Source organism: Macaca fascicularis, chromosome 2, assembly GCF_037993035.2.
Source record: "Macaca fascicularis isolate 582-1 chromosome 2, T2T-MFA8v1.1".
Taxonomy (NCBI): Eukaryota; Metazoa; Chordata; class Mammalia; order Primates; family Cercopithecidae; genus Macaca; species Macaca fascicularis.
In genome coordinates, this window is record NC_088376.1 from 31,734,994 (window position 1) to 31,751,651 (window position 16,658).

Here is a 16,658-nt window from a genome sequence, read left to right on the forward strand (position 1 = left end):
TTAAGCTACATGACCTCAATCTCAGATACTAAGAATATGTAACAAGTATGTCCATTTTTCTTTATTAATCTATTTATTATAAACTTATCCATAATGCATTCAAAGCAGCTTTGAACCACTACCAATAGGTAATGTACTGTGTAGTTACTGATACATATATTCATCTCATTACAATCGTTTAGGTTAATATGGTCTGTATCTACCATCAGATAAGTAAGATTTAAAAACCAGAGTGATAAAATTATACTCAAGTGCTTAGGGTAAGAACTATCGGCAATATTGGGCAATTTCGTTATATTAACAGTTTTCTGAATGCAGGTAAGATCAGATAGAAGAATTTATTCTCCCATATATTCCTGTCATGATAACTTCTGAAATTTATGCAAAGTAAGAGTTGTGAATCATAGATCTTTAAAATTATTACTGGATTTTTGTACATACAATCAGAGCTTCAAGGAACCTTCTGAAATATCTAGTGTACCCCCTTATTTTACAGAAAAGGACACCAAAGTCAGGAGTACAGAATTCCTTAAAGCTGCACAATAGACAAGTGGGAAAGCTAGAACAAATAGCATTTTTTTAGTTTTTTTTAACTTTTAATCAAACACCCTTTTTCCATCAACATTAAGTTAGAAACTCAAGCTCAAGAATGTATTCTTGCAACATAAGAATGGAATAATGAAAATTTATCAAGCAAGAGACTTCTATTAATAACCATATTCCTTCCCTTTCTCCTACAGTGAAGGAATCCCCATTCTAGCTGGGCACATGGCTGCCATTATGCAACCTGCAGATCTGCAGATTGTCCAGGGCCTATGTGGGGCCCACACAAGGCCCAAGCCAGGCTGCTCTCCCAGGGGCCACCAGAACAGAGAGCAGGCAGAGCCGGCCACCCTGCAGCCACAACCAGCAAGGGCCCAGCATGGAGCAGAGACTTTTCCTCCACCGCCTTAAGGTCTTATAAAATGCCCATCTACCAGCTGCCATTTTCAAGAGAATCTGAGGAAAGAAGCTTTATTCTGAAACTGAGACACAGGAACTAAATTACTCCAAAGGGATGACCCCAGCAGAGCCTGTAATATTACCTACAAGCCAGATTAGAGCTTGCCTCCCTCCCATTTCCACCCTCCCCTAATACCCCACAGGGACTGTCAATGAAAGTTAAATATCAGGAAGCTGCCTTTTGCTCACACATCCAAAAGTAGTATGGGTGAATATTCGACCCTGGTAACTCTTATAAAATCAACGGCAGTGGTTTTTTAAAGATCACAAATCTGGGTATCTGCTACCAATCCTGTGATAGGAAGGCGTGATACTTATATAATATCAGGTCTTACAGCACTTTGCTAAAATAATGGTGTTTCCTTATGGAGTGTAAGAGTACATTTTTTTTCCTTCCTAATGTGAATTCATGAGTGGCGATTGTTTCTGCATGGAATCAAAACAAAACAAAACAAAAATGTATTTCCTTTTTTGTTATTTTGGATATGTCTGTGGTCCAGTTGCAACATCTGGAACTTGTTGAATCTGACTCTTTGTACAAACAAAAAGATTTCTAATATTAATTTTGTTTTCTAAAGAGATGGATATTTACTTAAACTGAGGCTGATTGATATAAAATTTTCAGTGTTAGAAAAAAACAAATTTGTGTTTTTTTCTAATTTGTGACTTGAAACGAAAGCTTTGGTGATATTGGATTCTGGGGGAATTTTGTTTTTACCGGTCAGACTTTGCACAAATGCCCATTAAACATTTGAATGAGCTATTAATAGAGTAGTATTTCTTTTAAACAGTGAGCAGAAATATCAAGAAAACTCAAATGATTTTAGACTTAAAACATAGCCAAGGAGTCTTTTGTTCATTTTTAAATCATGTTTTAAATTAAATAAGAATTTTTAAAGTTAAGAGAAGACTTGTAATTTGCTAGTATATGTGCTTAAAATTGTGTTAAACTTTCCTACAAGATTAATATTATTCTAAAGTAAAAAGAAATCAAAGTCTAATTTGTACACTATTCAATTAAGAGCAAAGTTGGTGTCTCTTAATATTAAAGTTCATTTGTAGCCTACTCATAAACAAAATAAGAAAATTTAAAAACATGTGCTAAATGGCCAACTGTCTTTTCTTGATTGCCTCTTTTGAAATTAACTTATTTTTTTTACAGATTCTGAAAGTAATTCATGTCATGTGTGGAAATTTGAAATTCAGATTAGTATTACGAAGATAGACCCATAGATAGGACCTATATATCCTAACACTAACAGATCACACAACCACTGTTTGTATATTGGAATATATTTCTTTATTCTTTTGTCAATTTGGAATATATTTCTTTATTCTTTTATCAATTTTAAAATACTTTATCAAACCAGCAATCTAGAATTGCATTTTGCTAATCTGACAGATAACATATCATCATGTTTCTCTTTTTACTGCTTCCGGAACAGCTTAAAATATTAACTAAAAAGGCTTGCAATTGCAGCTGGGCGCGGCGGCTCACCCTGTAATCCCAGCACTTTGGGAGGCTGAGGCGGGCAGATCAACTGAGCTCAGGATTTCAAGGACAGCCTGGGCAACATGGCAAAATGCCGTCTCTACAAAAAATACAAAAAATTAGCCCCGGGCGTCGAGGCATGTGTCTGTAGTCCCAGCTACTCAGGGGGCTGAGGTGGGAGGATTGCTTGAGCCCAGGAGGTGGAGGTTGCAGTGATCTGAGATTACGCCACTGCACTCCAGCCTGGGCAACAGAGTGAAATCCTTTCCCCCACAAAAAAGCGGGGGGTGGCAATCAACCAACAAATAGTAATATACCTTGTTGTTATACTGTTTAAGAACTATGAGAAGTAACATATGATTGATTTATGCCTTAAACAATTTATAGGCTGTGCGCAAGATGAGACAAACATGAATGAAACAATTGAAAAACAAAATAAGATAGTAAATATTATACTAGCTGTTATTTTAGTGATTGTTAACAGAGACCGTATAAGTGAGTCTGTGGTTTAATCAGGGTTAATCTAATTTCGAGAAACAAAACCCCACTAAATGGAGCCTTTATCGGAATATATCATAGAATGTAAAGTTTTAAAGTTTGGTTATACCACCAATACACCAGAATCAGGAACTATTGATTCTTGGGCTAGTAATTAAAATCCTAATGAAAGAGAATCTAATTGATTCAGCTTGGGTTAATGTTTATTCCCAATGAAAGAGAATCTAATTGATTCAGCTTGGGTTAATGTTTATTCCCATCTAATCAGTTGTAGTCAGTAGAAGGAGGTCATGTGGCATCCTGAGTTGCCCAAAGAGTACATAGGATTGGGGCCTATGTTATAGCCATTCCCTCTTCTTCTTTGATAATAGAACACCACTTCTGGCAGGAATGCACCCAATCCCAGGAGATGAATCACAGCTGGTTCAGGTCAATTATGATAAATGCATTTTCCTTCTGCCAGATATGCACTTACTCAGAAACTCCAAGCTTGGACATATCACATATTTCTGGCCAATGAGACATAAAAGAAAGCCAAGGGAAGGTTTCCACCAAAATAGTAAGTAAAAAGTTCCTTCCTTCCATACTCTTGATTCTGCTGCATGAATGTCAGCCATGCTTTGTGGTACTAACTGATTCCCAGAGATTGCAATTCAGAGCCATGTATCATTGAGCCTCGACATCAGCACTGAAACAGCGTACATCCAGACTTCATGTTAATTTAGTTTTTTTAAAATCAGTATTATTTGATTACTTTTAGTTAGGCATTCTGTTACTTAAATCCAAAAACCACCTAAACTGGTAGGTATCTCTTCTGGGGCTCTAGCAGGCATAGGTTCTTTCAGAAGGAGATATGAGGACAAGAAGGAAATTATTGACACTTCTCGTGTAGTTTTTCCTGTGGCAGGCGTGATGTTAAGTACCATATACCTATCTTTCCAGCTATCCCATCTTTTACCTAAGAGGTAAAGATATCCTTACCTCTAAGGTGAAAACAATATTGTCCCCACTTTATAGATTAGAAAATGGAGCTTCAGAGAGGGTAAGTACATTGCCCAGTATCATTAAGTACAGTGCCAGTGACAATGCTAACCCAATGCAAATCCAAACACTTTCCCCTCTTTCATAGGTATTGCCATCCAAAATGGCACATTACACACTATATATACTGAAATGGCTACTAGAGGGAAAGATAAACTGTACAAGACAGAAAATTGCACAAAGAAGGGAAAACTTGTCTGGACTTTCAGTAAGAGGTAGAATTTAGAGAATAAAAGCAAAGTAGGAAGGACATTTTAAAAGGAAAGAACATGGAAGGCTGTGTGAGAAGGCAATGCTGGTTAGACTGATGAGGGTTAGGTAGGATGGGGTCATATATTGAAGTGTTGTAAGAGCCAGCTTAAATTTGAAGCTTACATTCAATATAATAAAATTGGTACTAGGGAACCCTGGAAGGTTTCTGAGCAGAGCAGAAGAGCAATATATTGACAGTAGCGTTTGACAGAGTTTTAAGGTGGCATTAACACCAGTAATATAGGTGTTGGAATATTCCAAAATAAAGAAAACATGACCTGGTTTTCTTTTAACCAAGGATATGTCTTATTGTCTAAAAGAAAGTGGTGAAATGGAAAGGAAGATTTGTTAGAGAATCCATTTAAAGAACTTGTTGGCCTGGCTCTGATGGCTTATGCCTGTAATCCTAACACTTTGGGGTGCAAAAGTTGAGGACTGCTTGAGACCAGGATTTCAAGACAAACCTGAGCAACACGGGGAGATCCCATATATTAGTTCATTTTCATACTGCTATAAAGAACTGCCCAAGACTGGGTAATTTATAAAGGAAAGATGTTTAATTGACTCATGGATCAGTATGGCTGGAGAGGCCTCAGGAAACTTACAATTACAGCAGAAGGCAAAGGGGAAGCAAGACAACTTCTTCACAAGGCAGCAGGAAAGAGAAGTGCCAAGAGTCCCTTATAAAACCATCAGATACCATGAGAACCCACTCACTATTATGAGAACAGCATGGGGAAACTGCCCCCCATGTTTCAACCACCTCCACCTGGTCTCTCCCTTGACATGTGGGGATTATGGGGATTACAATTCAAGATGAGATTTGGGTGGAGACACAAAGCCTAACCATATCATTCCGTTCCTGGCTCCTCCTAAATCTCATGTCCTTTTCACATTTCAAAACTAATCATGCTTTCCCAACAGTCCCCCAAAGTCTTAATTCATTCCAGCATTTAACCCAAAAGTCCAAGTCCAAAGTCTCATCTGAGACAAGGCAAGTCTTGCCTATGAGCCTGTAAAATCAAAAGCAAGTTAGTTACTTCCTAGATAAAATGGGAGTACAAGCATTGAGTGAATACATTAATTTCAAATGGGAGAAATTGGCCAAAATGAAGATGCAGCAGACCCCATGCAAGTCTGAAATCTGCAGTGCAGTCAAATCTTAAGCTCTGAAGTGATCTCCTTTGACTCCATGTCTCATATCTAGATCATGCTCATGCAAGAGATGGGTTCCCATGGCCTTGAGCAGCTCTGCCCTTATGGCTTTGCAGGGTACAACCCCTCTCCTGGCTGCTTACACAGGCTGACATTGAGTGTCTTTTCCAGGAACACAGTGCAAGCTGTTGGTGGATCTACCATTCTGGGGTCTGGAGGACAGTGGCTCTCTTCTCACACCTCTACTAGGAAGTGCCCCAGTGGGGACTATGTAGGGTCTTCAAGCCCACATTTCTCTTCTGCACTGCCCTGGCAGAGGTTCTCCATGACAGCTCCACCCCTGCAGCAAACTTCTTCCTGGGCATCCAGGCATTTCCATACATCCTTTGAAATCTAGGCAGAGGTTCCCAAACCTCAGTTCTCAACTTCTGTGCACCCACAGGCTCAACACCACATGGAAGCTGCCAAAGCTTGGGACTTGCACCCTCTGAAGTAATAGCCTGAACTCTATGTTATCCCCTTTTAGCCATGGCTGGTACACAGGGCACCAAGTCCCAAGACTGCACAAAGCAGCAAGGCCCTGGGCCCAGCCTACAAAACCATTTATTCCTCCTAGGCCTCCAGGCCTGTAGTGGGAGGTGCTGCTGTGAAGTTCTCTGACATGCCTTGGAGATGCCTCCCCCACTGTCTTGGCAATTAACATTTGGCTCCTTGTTACTTATGCAAATTTCTGCAGCTGGCCTAAATTTCTCTTCAGAAAATAGGTTTTTCTTTTCTATCGCATCATGAGGTTACACATTTTCCAAACTTTTACACTCCACTTCCCTTTTAAACATAAGTTCCAATTCCAAACCATCTCTTTATGAATGTGTAAAACTGAATGCTTTTAGGAGCATCCAAGTCAACTCTTAAAAACATTGCTGCTGAGAAATTTCTTCCACCAGATACCCTAAATCATCTCCTTCAAGATCAAAGTTCCACAGATCTCTAGGGCAGGGGCAAAATGCTGCCAGTCTCTTCACTAAAGTATAGTAATAGTCACCTTTATTCCATTTCCCAACAAGTTCCTCATCTCCATCTGAGACCACTTCAGCCTGGACTTCATTGTCCATATCGCTATCAGCATTTTGGTCAAAGACATTCAACAAGCCTCTAGGAAGTTCCAAACTTTCCCATATTTTCCTGTCTTTTTCTGAGCCCTCCAAACTGTTCCAACCTCTGCCTGTTACCCAGTTCCAAAGTTGCTTCCACATTTTTGGGTATCTTTATAGCAGCACCCCATTCTCTGCAGTACCAACTTGCTGTATTAGTCCATTTTCATACTGCTATAAAGAACTGTCTAAGACTGGATAATTTATCAAGCAAAGAGGTCTAATTGACTCACAGTTCAGTATGGCTGGAGAGGCCTCAGGAAACTTACAATCATGGTAGAAGGTGAAGGTGAGGCAAGGCATCCTCTTCACAAGGTAGCAGGAGAAAGTGCCAAGTGAAGGTGGAAGAATCCCTTATAAGACCATCAGATCTTATGAGAACTCACTATCATGAGAACATCATGGGGGAAACTGTCCCCTATGATTCAACTACCTCCACCTGGTATCTCCCTTGACATGTGGGGATTATGGAGATTACAATTCAAGATGAGATTTGGGTGAGGATGCAAAGCCTAACCATATCAGACCCCATCTCTACAAAAAATGCAAAAACAAAATTAACTGGACATGGTGGCATGCACCCATAGGTCCTAGCTACTTGGGAGTCTGAGGTGGGATAATCCCTTGAGCCCAGGAATTTGAGACTGTAGTGAGCTACGACAACATCACTGTACTCCAGCCCAGGTGACAGAACAAGACCCATCTCTTAAAAACAAAGCAAAACAAAACAAAACTTGTTGACTGACTAGATATGGGAAATAACAAAAAAAGTTTCCCTCAACTTCCTTCTTTTTTTTTTTTTTTAAAAAAAGTATGTATATTATCTCTTTGTCTGGTCTTTCTTTATTCCATGATTTTCCTTTGACTGTATTCTCTTCTTTAGTCCTTTCACTTCCTCGTACTTGCTCATGCTGACTGAAATGCTAGCTGCAGGTACACAAAGTTTTTGCCAAAGGGGTTTTGAAATTGTGGACTTTTTTTTTTTTTTTTTCAGTCAATTCCACATACGACACAGAAAAAAAATCCTTCATGGGAAAAAATAAACATTTCAGCTTCTCCTTTTTATGGTGATCAGAGATTAATTTAGTTTTGCATTAATTAAGTTGTTGTCAGAACCTTTCCTGCTAATATGTAAATGCTGGCCCTGTCAATGTTGTATTTACTCACCTGATGTCTCACCTCTTTTCTCTATAGATATTCTCATTCTAAATTAAGGGAATCAGGGCAAGAAGAGAACTTTAACAGTTGTTAGACCACAACACAATGTTGCCCTCAGCAAAGTGCTTTGAGATTGTCACATTGCCTAAAAAATGCAATACTTAGGAAAGCTCTTTAGAAACCACACCTAACAGTTCTCCTTCTCTTTGGCAATTCCTTGAGCTCCTAAAAAAAAAATGTTTGAAAGTACAGGGCTAACTGATTTAAGTAACAGCTCTCATCTGATTTTTTAGGAAGAGGCCCAGCAAAGTTGATGGGTTCAAAGACATTGAAAAGTTCAGTGGTTGATGTTTACACCAGAAATTTACCTTTCTCTCCGATTCATGGCTTAAATTGCTCCAGTTTAGGGAAAGAAATTCTTGGAAATTAATGTAACTCTAGTTCATTATACTGGACTGGAACTTCAAAGAGGCACCAATACCACTGCACCTTTGCCTGAGGGACTGAGGAGGAAAATAAAGAAGGAAGCTGGCTGGCTGTGGTGGCTCACACCTGTAATCCTAGCACTTTGGGAGGCCAAGGTGGGTGGATCCCCTGAGGTCAAGGTTCGGGACCAGCCTGACCAATATGGTGAAACCCTGTCTCTCCTACTAAAATTACAAAAATTAGCCAGGCGTGGTGACGCGCGTCTGTAGTACCAACTACTCAGGAGGCTGAGGCAGGAGAATTGCTTGAACCCAGGAGGTAGAGGTTGCAGTGAGCTGAGATCACGCCACTGCACTATAGCCTGGGTGACAGAGCCAGACTCCGTCTCAAAAAAAAAAAAAAAAAAAAAGGAAGCCAGTTTCCCACAAAATAATATGAAAAAGACAAGCACCTCAAAGGAAAAGTGGCCAGAGGCTGTAAACAGGGCATTCAATGATGAGGAACCTGAACAGTCAACAAACAGTAGAAAAAAATTTAATTCCATGAACAATCAGGGAAACACAAAGTAAAATGAAAATGAGATGCCATTTCTTGACCATCAGGTTGGCAAATTAAAGAGTGGTGATATCAATATTGGAAAGTGGATAGATAAATGAAGACTAACTCACAGACGGTGGAGTGTAAATGGGTATACATCGGTACAACACTTTAAAAGGCAAATTCGTGACATCTGTTAAAATTTGAAATGTGCATATCTATGACCTGGCAGATATACTCCTTGGTGTTCACCCCAGAAAAAAAAATACTCACGTGACTACAGTGAGACAGTTTCATTGTATATTATTTGTAACCAAGACAAAGTACAAATGACTTAAATGTCAATTGACCAGGGAATGACTAATAACTGTGGCATATCCATATTATGTAAAATTATGCCAAAGTTAAAAGGAATTAGGTAGATCTATATGCTGACATTAGAAATTCCTGAGTAACTGGGTATGGTTTACAAGCGATTAAAACAAGAGATTTAATACATAACTTTGTCCCACTATATTAGCCCTTTCTTCCTCCATGTAGTTTGCTAATATAGCATAATGGTTGAGAACTCAGACTTTAAACTCTGACTGGGTTTAAATCCAACTCTGATACTTACCAACTATCATCTCAGGCAAGCTATACCCCCATAGTCCCAGCTACTCAGAGGCTGATGTGGGAGGATCAGTTGAGCCCATGAGTTCCAGGCCAGCCTGGGCAACATAGCAAGACTCCTTTTCTAAAAAAGAAAAATATATATCTACCTATTAATGTAGATATTTCTGAGTCACATTGTTGGAGGAAAAAAATCCAGTTACATATATTTTAATAGCATTTTTGTTCAAGAACATATACCCCAAAATAATATATATTCCCTCTATATACCCTTTACATATAAATATATAGTATAAGCATATATTTTCTATAAGTATATATATAACCTATTATTATATGAATATAATTTATCTATTACAAGTATAACAAAAATACCATATATTTCATGTATCAATATGTTCTATAAGTTCAAACACCAAATGTTCTCTATAAGTGTTAAAAGGAAACACCTAGAAAAATATCTGAAAGGATTTTTACCAAACTACCAATCTCTGGGGATGGATCTGGGATGTAGAGCTGGTGGTCAAAAGGTAACTTAAGGCTACCTTAATGTTTTTAATTTTTTAAAGAAAGGGACACATATTCTGTATTACTTGTATTGTCAAAAAAGGATAGGAAACAAAAAAATGACATAGAAAGAATAAAACTATGGAAATAGAGGTGAGAGTGATTCGGGATGAGGAAAGGAAAAAGAGTGAGTTCTACCAGCTTTTTCTCTCTGCTTCCTCCACAAGTGTTCAACAGCTTCTACCTCTCTGATTTGCAAGGGTTTAGTCAGTAGTGATGCCTCTTGATGCAGAAAAGGCAGTTTCTAAGCAACTGGGAGGAGGATGTATGTGAGTAGGGAGCCAGTGGTGTAGAGATAAGATTGATTCCAACATTTGAAAAAAGTTCTGAAAGATTTGTTAAGCAAAATTCAGAAGGACATGTGGAAATTTTATTTTTGTTAAGCAGATAGGCTCCTCAAGGGCCAATTGTTTTGGAGCAATTCATTAGTGTAGGTTGGTGTCTTATCTGTTCAGGCTGCTAGAATAAAAGCAACACTCCACAAAACACTAGTACAGGAACATGATTCATCCAAGTTTGTTGCTACTTCATAACAAGGATCGCCTTTCCTCTAGTTTCCAATAACATGTTCCTCACATCAGAATGGCCTTTACTGTCCATATTTCTACCAAGTCTGTTCACAACTACTTAGGTACTCTCTAAGAAGAGTCAAGCTTTCTCTACAGCTCTCCTTTTCTCCTTCTGAGCCCTCATCAGAATCACCCTTTATGGCCTGGTCTGTTCACAGCAATGTAGGATTTTTCTAGGATACATGTCAAAACTCTTCCAGCTTCTACCCATTACCCAGTTCCAAAGCTGATTCCATAGTTTCAGGCATTTATGATAGCAGCACCCTTCTCCCAGTACCACCTTTCTTAATCTGTTCAGGTTCTTACAATAAAAATATCTTAAACTGGGTGGTTTATAAACAACAGAAATTTGTGTCTCACAGTTCTGGAGACAGGTAAGTCCAAGATCAGGGTGTCAGCATGGTGAGGTTCTGGTGAGGACCCTTTTCTGGGGTACAGGCTGCCAACTTCTTGCTGCATTCTTACATGGCAGAAGGAGGGACTAAGCTCCCTCAGTCCTCTTTTATAAAAAAGGGCATCAATCCCATTTATGAAAGCTCTGCCCTCATGACCTAATCATCTCTCAAAGGCTCTACTTCCTAATACCATCACCTCAGGGGCTAGGGTTTCACCATATGAATAGGTGCGGGGTTGAGTGGGGCAAATATTCAGACCATAGTGTTGTTTGGGGTTTTGCTTCTTTGTTTAGCTACTCTCATGGGAACAAGAGATTTAATACATAACTTTGTCCCACTATATTAGCCCTTTCTTCCTCCATGTAGTTTGCTAATATAGCATAATGGTTGAGAACTCAGACTTTAAACTCTGACTGGGTTTAAATTCAGCTCTGATACTTCCCAACTATCATCTCAGGCAAGTTATACAACCTCTGTGCACCTCTGCTTCCTTCTCTGTAAAATTGGGATAATAATAGCACCTACTATTGTTATGAGGATTAGATGAACTACTAGAAGTAAAATAATTAGAATAATGCCTGGTACATAGTATGTACCATATTAGTATCAGTACCTAGTGTCAATATTATTACTTTTAACAAGTCAATCATTTTTCAGTTAAATATTTAGGCAAGTAACATGAGGCCATTGTGAAGATTATGTTAGTTTGCTTCAGACCAACTCCAAAATTCAGACAACCTGCTTAGGAGGTTTAAGTTTTGAATGAATAAACTATTATCGCAGGTACTAGAGTTAAAGGTGAAAAAGCAGGGCTTAAGCAACATTGCTCAGTTGATAGATATCTCTGCAAGTATGCACAAGTGTACTTGAGATGTTGCTATGCTGGACCACATGAATACAGGCCCAATAAAAGACGAGGCACCATACCTTGAGACTTAAATGGAATTGGTTTAAACATCTGCTTACATGCAATGGGAATAGCACATATTTCTTTCTATCTTGCTGGGAATACTGAGCTTATGATTTTTGCTTTTCCAGGTCACTTTTGGCTGTAAGCTACTGTTCCTGCTGAATTATTTCATCTATGTGTCATCTTGCTGTGGATCAGCATGCTGTCCCTATCCCATGTTGCAATAGAGAGTGTCCTTGATACTCCTCGCAAAACACCACTGACATGAGGCATTTGTTGTGTGTACTGGAAGCTTATTAAAGATTGGACACAATCGCAGGACATTATGCTACATAATCACAGCAAAGAGTCATAAATCTTTTAGCTGTTAACCTTCTTTTTAAAAGCAGTTTGGCTGACCTCACTCATCACATAATGTAGTCCAGAAGCTTTGTTGCAAGCAACAGTCACAGAAGTTTTGGCTGGTTTAAGCAGGAAAAGAACTTATTAAAATTTATTGGGTAACTAGCTTACAGAATCTCAAAATGAACCAAAGAGCCAGGCTGTCTCCAGGAATGACACACAAAATCATGCTACAGAACTTGTCGAGCGAAGAAACCTCAGCTGGCACTGAGTACACCATGGCTTGCACAACTGACAGTAGCAGCCATTGCAGCTCTGATACCATGGCTGCTGCTGCTGTTGATACTCTTCTCCAGAAAGTATTCTCTGCAGTCCCTTCTTTATGGCATCATTAGTCCCCTATTCAAAATTTAGGATGGATGCATCTCATTGCTCTTGTGTAGGTCACCTGCCCAAGCTGTAGCTCCAAGAACGGCTGAGAAAGTAGGCTCTTAACTTTTAAGGTGAAAGATACTCAAATCCAGGGAGGCAAGTTGTTTATGACAAGCGCTTTCTATGGCAATGTTTCTTCATCTTCAATGTGCACATGAGCCATTTGGAGATCTTGTTAAAATGCAGATTCTGATTCAGTAGGTTTGGGGTGGGGCGTGAGAATCTACAGCACCCACGTGATGTGAAGCTGCTAATCTGAGGATCACACTTAGAGAAGCAAGGCTCTATAGCACCGATTTTCAAATTTGGCTGCATATTGGAGTAACGAGAGAAAATTTATTTGAAAAAAAATACTCACTTATGAGCCTTGCCTTCAGCTGATTTAACTGGTTTGGGGTGAGGCATGGGCATATAAAGTTTTTTAAATTCCCCAGATGATTCTAATGTACTCAGATACATTTCACTGCAGGCTCCAACTTCTTGTCACTTTGCAAGGTTATTTTTTATTTTATTTTTTTGAGACAGAGTCTCACTGTGTCACCCAGGCTGGAATGCAGTGGGGGTAATCTTGGCTCACTACAACCTCCACCTCCCATGCTCAAATGATCCTCCCACCTCAGCTTCCCGAGGAACAGGGACCACAGGTGCACACTGCCACATCCAGCTAATTTTTTGTATTTTTGGTAGAAATGGACTTTCACCACATTGCCCAGACTGGTCTCAAACTCCTTAACTCAGGTGATCCATCGGCCTCAGCCTCCCAAAGTGTGGGGATTACAGGCGTGAGCTAACATGCTGACCTGCAAGGTTATTTCTTTTCTCCAGCTTCCAGGACTTCCAATTTCCCTGCCTTGCTTGATTTCTCCCCTTGTAATGTGATTACTCTCATTTATTATGCAGAACAATTTGAAACTCTACTCTTTAGTCCCTTGGGCCTAACTTTGCATATCTAAAGCTCTATAGAGTTCTGCTAATCCAGTGTTTCCCAAAACTGTGTTACCCGCTGCCCTGGGAGAATGTGGTATGAAGTCATGCATAAACAAACATTGTTTAAAATTCTAATCGTTCTGTATTTATTTTAATGTCATTGTTAAAAAATGTAGCTAAAACAGTAAGTCTGATCTTGCAAATACTGTTGTTTAGGACAAGAAGAAGTTAACTTTTAAAACAGGTAAATAATAATAGAGACTCAGGGCAGATATAACAAAAATCTTGAAAATGATTTGCAGAAGTGAAGTTCAAGTGTGCCTATATAAACGTAGCCTTCTTTCCAAAGCCGTAGGCTTTAGGAGCACAGAAGAACTGGCAGAGGTGTTCAAAGACACCAGCCTTCAAAGACACCTTCCACACATAGGAAGCAATATAGAGATTTATTTCTGAATGGATCCGAACTATGTCACTAATCTTAACACACTGAAATGGATACAGTCAGTTTTGATCTCAGATAAACTTCTTTCTATTAAGAGATTTAATAAGATTTCAAGAAAACAGCACCAACCTTTGAAAAATTCATGATCTAGGCCGGGCGCGGTGGCTCAAGCCTGTAATCCCAGCACTTTGGGAGGCTGAGACGGGCGGATCATGAGGTCAGGAGATCGAGACCATCCTGGCTGACACGGTGAAACCCCGTCTCTACTAAAAAATACAAAAAACTAGCCGGGCGAGGTGGCGGGCGCCTGTAGTCCCAGATACTCGGGAGGCTGAGGCAGGAGAATGGCGTGAACCCGGGATGTGGAGCTTGCAGTGAGCCGAGATCTGGCCACTGCACTCCAGCCTGGGCGGCAGAGCGAGACTCCGTCTCAAAAAAAAAAAAAAAAAAAGAAAAATTCATGATCTAAAGAAAAGTAAATTATAAGAATCACTTATGAAATATAAAATACAAATAATGTTTAATCCCTTAACCAGCTAACCTTTAACAAGAAAACAGGTGAAACTGTTTAGAATTATTAAGAGCTAATACACAAATCCAGAAAGTCTTAAAACTCCTAGGCAGGAGAAATTTTTTAAAACTCCACATCTACTTACATCACTGTGAAAGTTCAGAACACCAAAGAAAAATTGGTCTTAAACAGCAAAAAGACTGACAGCAGATTTCTCAGTAGCAATAGAAAATAGAGGATAACAGAGAAATATGCTCAATATTTTGAGGGGAAAAAAAAATACTTGTAAACCTAAAATTATATATTCAGTAGAATTATCATGAAACAATAGGGAAAAATCAAAATATTTCAGGTGGAAAAAAACCCAAGAATTTACCACATCACACTGTCGTTCAAGGAAATTCTAAAGACATTGCTGCAGGCACAAGGAAAATGATTCAGAAGGAAGATCTGTGATATGCAAATAAATGGTAAGCAAAATGTTGTTACATATGTAGGTGGGTCTAAAAAACGATGTCTAATTTATATGATGAAACCAGGACAGAACTAAAATAGTGAATAACTTATAAACTGAGAGAGGGGAGGGTGTGTAGAGCTAAGATATCCTAAAGGCCTTTGCATTATTCAAGAGGAGAGTAAAGCTATTTATTAGCTTCATATTTTAAGTTTACATTTTAAAATAGTAAAACAATCACTTAAAAATATAGAGTGCATTGGCTCATGCCTGTAATCCCAGCACCTTGGCAGGCCTAGGCGGGAAGATCACGAGATCAGGAGACTGAGAGCATCCTGGCTAACACGGTGAAACCCCGTCTCTACTAAAAATACAAAAACAAAATTAGCCGGGCGTGGTGGCAGGCGCCTGTAGTCCCAGCTACTCAGGAGGCTGAGGCAGGAGAATGGCGTGAACCCAGGAGGCGGGGCTAGCAGTGAGCCGAGACTGAGCCACTGCACTCCAGCCAGGGCGACAGAGCCAGACTGTCTCAAAAAAAAAAAAAAATATATATATATATATATACACACACACACACACACACACACACACATACACCCACGCGCGCGCACGCACACACACATATACATATATATAGAGAGAGAGACAGCATTACCCCAAATAAGTTGAGGGAAAAAAAAAGTGAGAAAAAGAAAAAAAAAAAAAAAAAAAACACGTACACACAATCCAAAAGAAGCTTCTTCTGTAAGTTTTTGACATTTTAACTTTCTTTTTTGTATGCCATTCTTATTCAAGGTAAGTAGTGTTGTATAATTTTTTTTATTGTGAGCTTATCATTAAAGGGTCATTTTCTTATGAGAATCACTTCAGCCTAGGTTGCAGAAGCATTCATTCAAGTCGGTTTTCTGTTTGCTTCTGCCAGGCATTCTAGATGCCCCATGCCTGAGATCTCTTTAGGCAGGAGAGAGGGTGATGGTGCAGGAGGATCCATTTCTTGGTTTGGGGATTCCAATAATATGTTATGGATTTAAACTCCAAACTTTGATGAAATGCAGGTCTAGGGTTTCAAAATTTAATCAGCGTTAAATATGTATATTCTTCACCCAGATATGGGACAAGCTTCCTATCTGCTCGCCATGGGTGTTATACATTTTCCCTACTCCATCCTTTTCCTAAGGATTTTAGGGACAATGGCGTTTGGCAGAGTACTCAGTTCCAGCTCCCACCGTGAGCCCTTACCACCTACCACTAAACATCCAGACCTCAGGTTAGAGAGAGTAATAACCCTTTGCCCACAACTAGGATGACCAACCCTTCTGGTTTCCTTAGGGACATAGGAATTTCTCAGTGCTAAAACCAATGTTAAGTCCTGGGCAAACTAGTACGACTGGCTACCCTACAGCCCAGCCCCCATATCCTGGGCAGGAGAAGAATCAGTTGAGTAAGTAATTGCTCTGGTTTTCAGTTTATTTTTAGTACTTCGAATTTCCCTTCTTTTCTTATGGGTTTAGCTGCATATTTAAAATAAAACGTTATTTTTTTTTATCCCGCATTACTAGGTGTTAGTAATGAGACACTTCTCACGCTATAGAAGTCCACCGTTTGCCAGCTCAAAAAGTAACATTTCAATGCTTTCCGTCAGTACGTAAGTGAAGTTTGCGGATAAAGGTCATAGCCACTTAGCCCTGTGTGTATAACCAAGGTGCTGGAGTGGTTCCCAAAGTTTCGTGATTGGCTCCACCACCTGGCCCACAGCTCATCCTGCTCTAGGCCCTTGCTCTGACT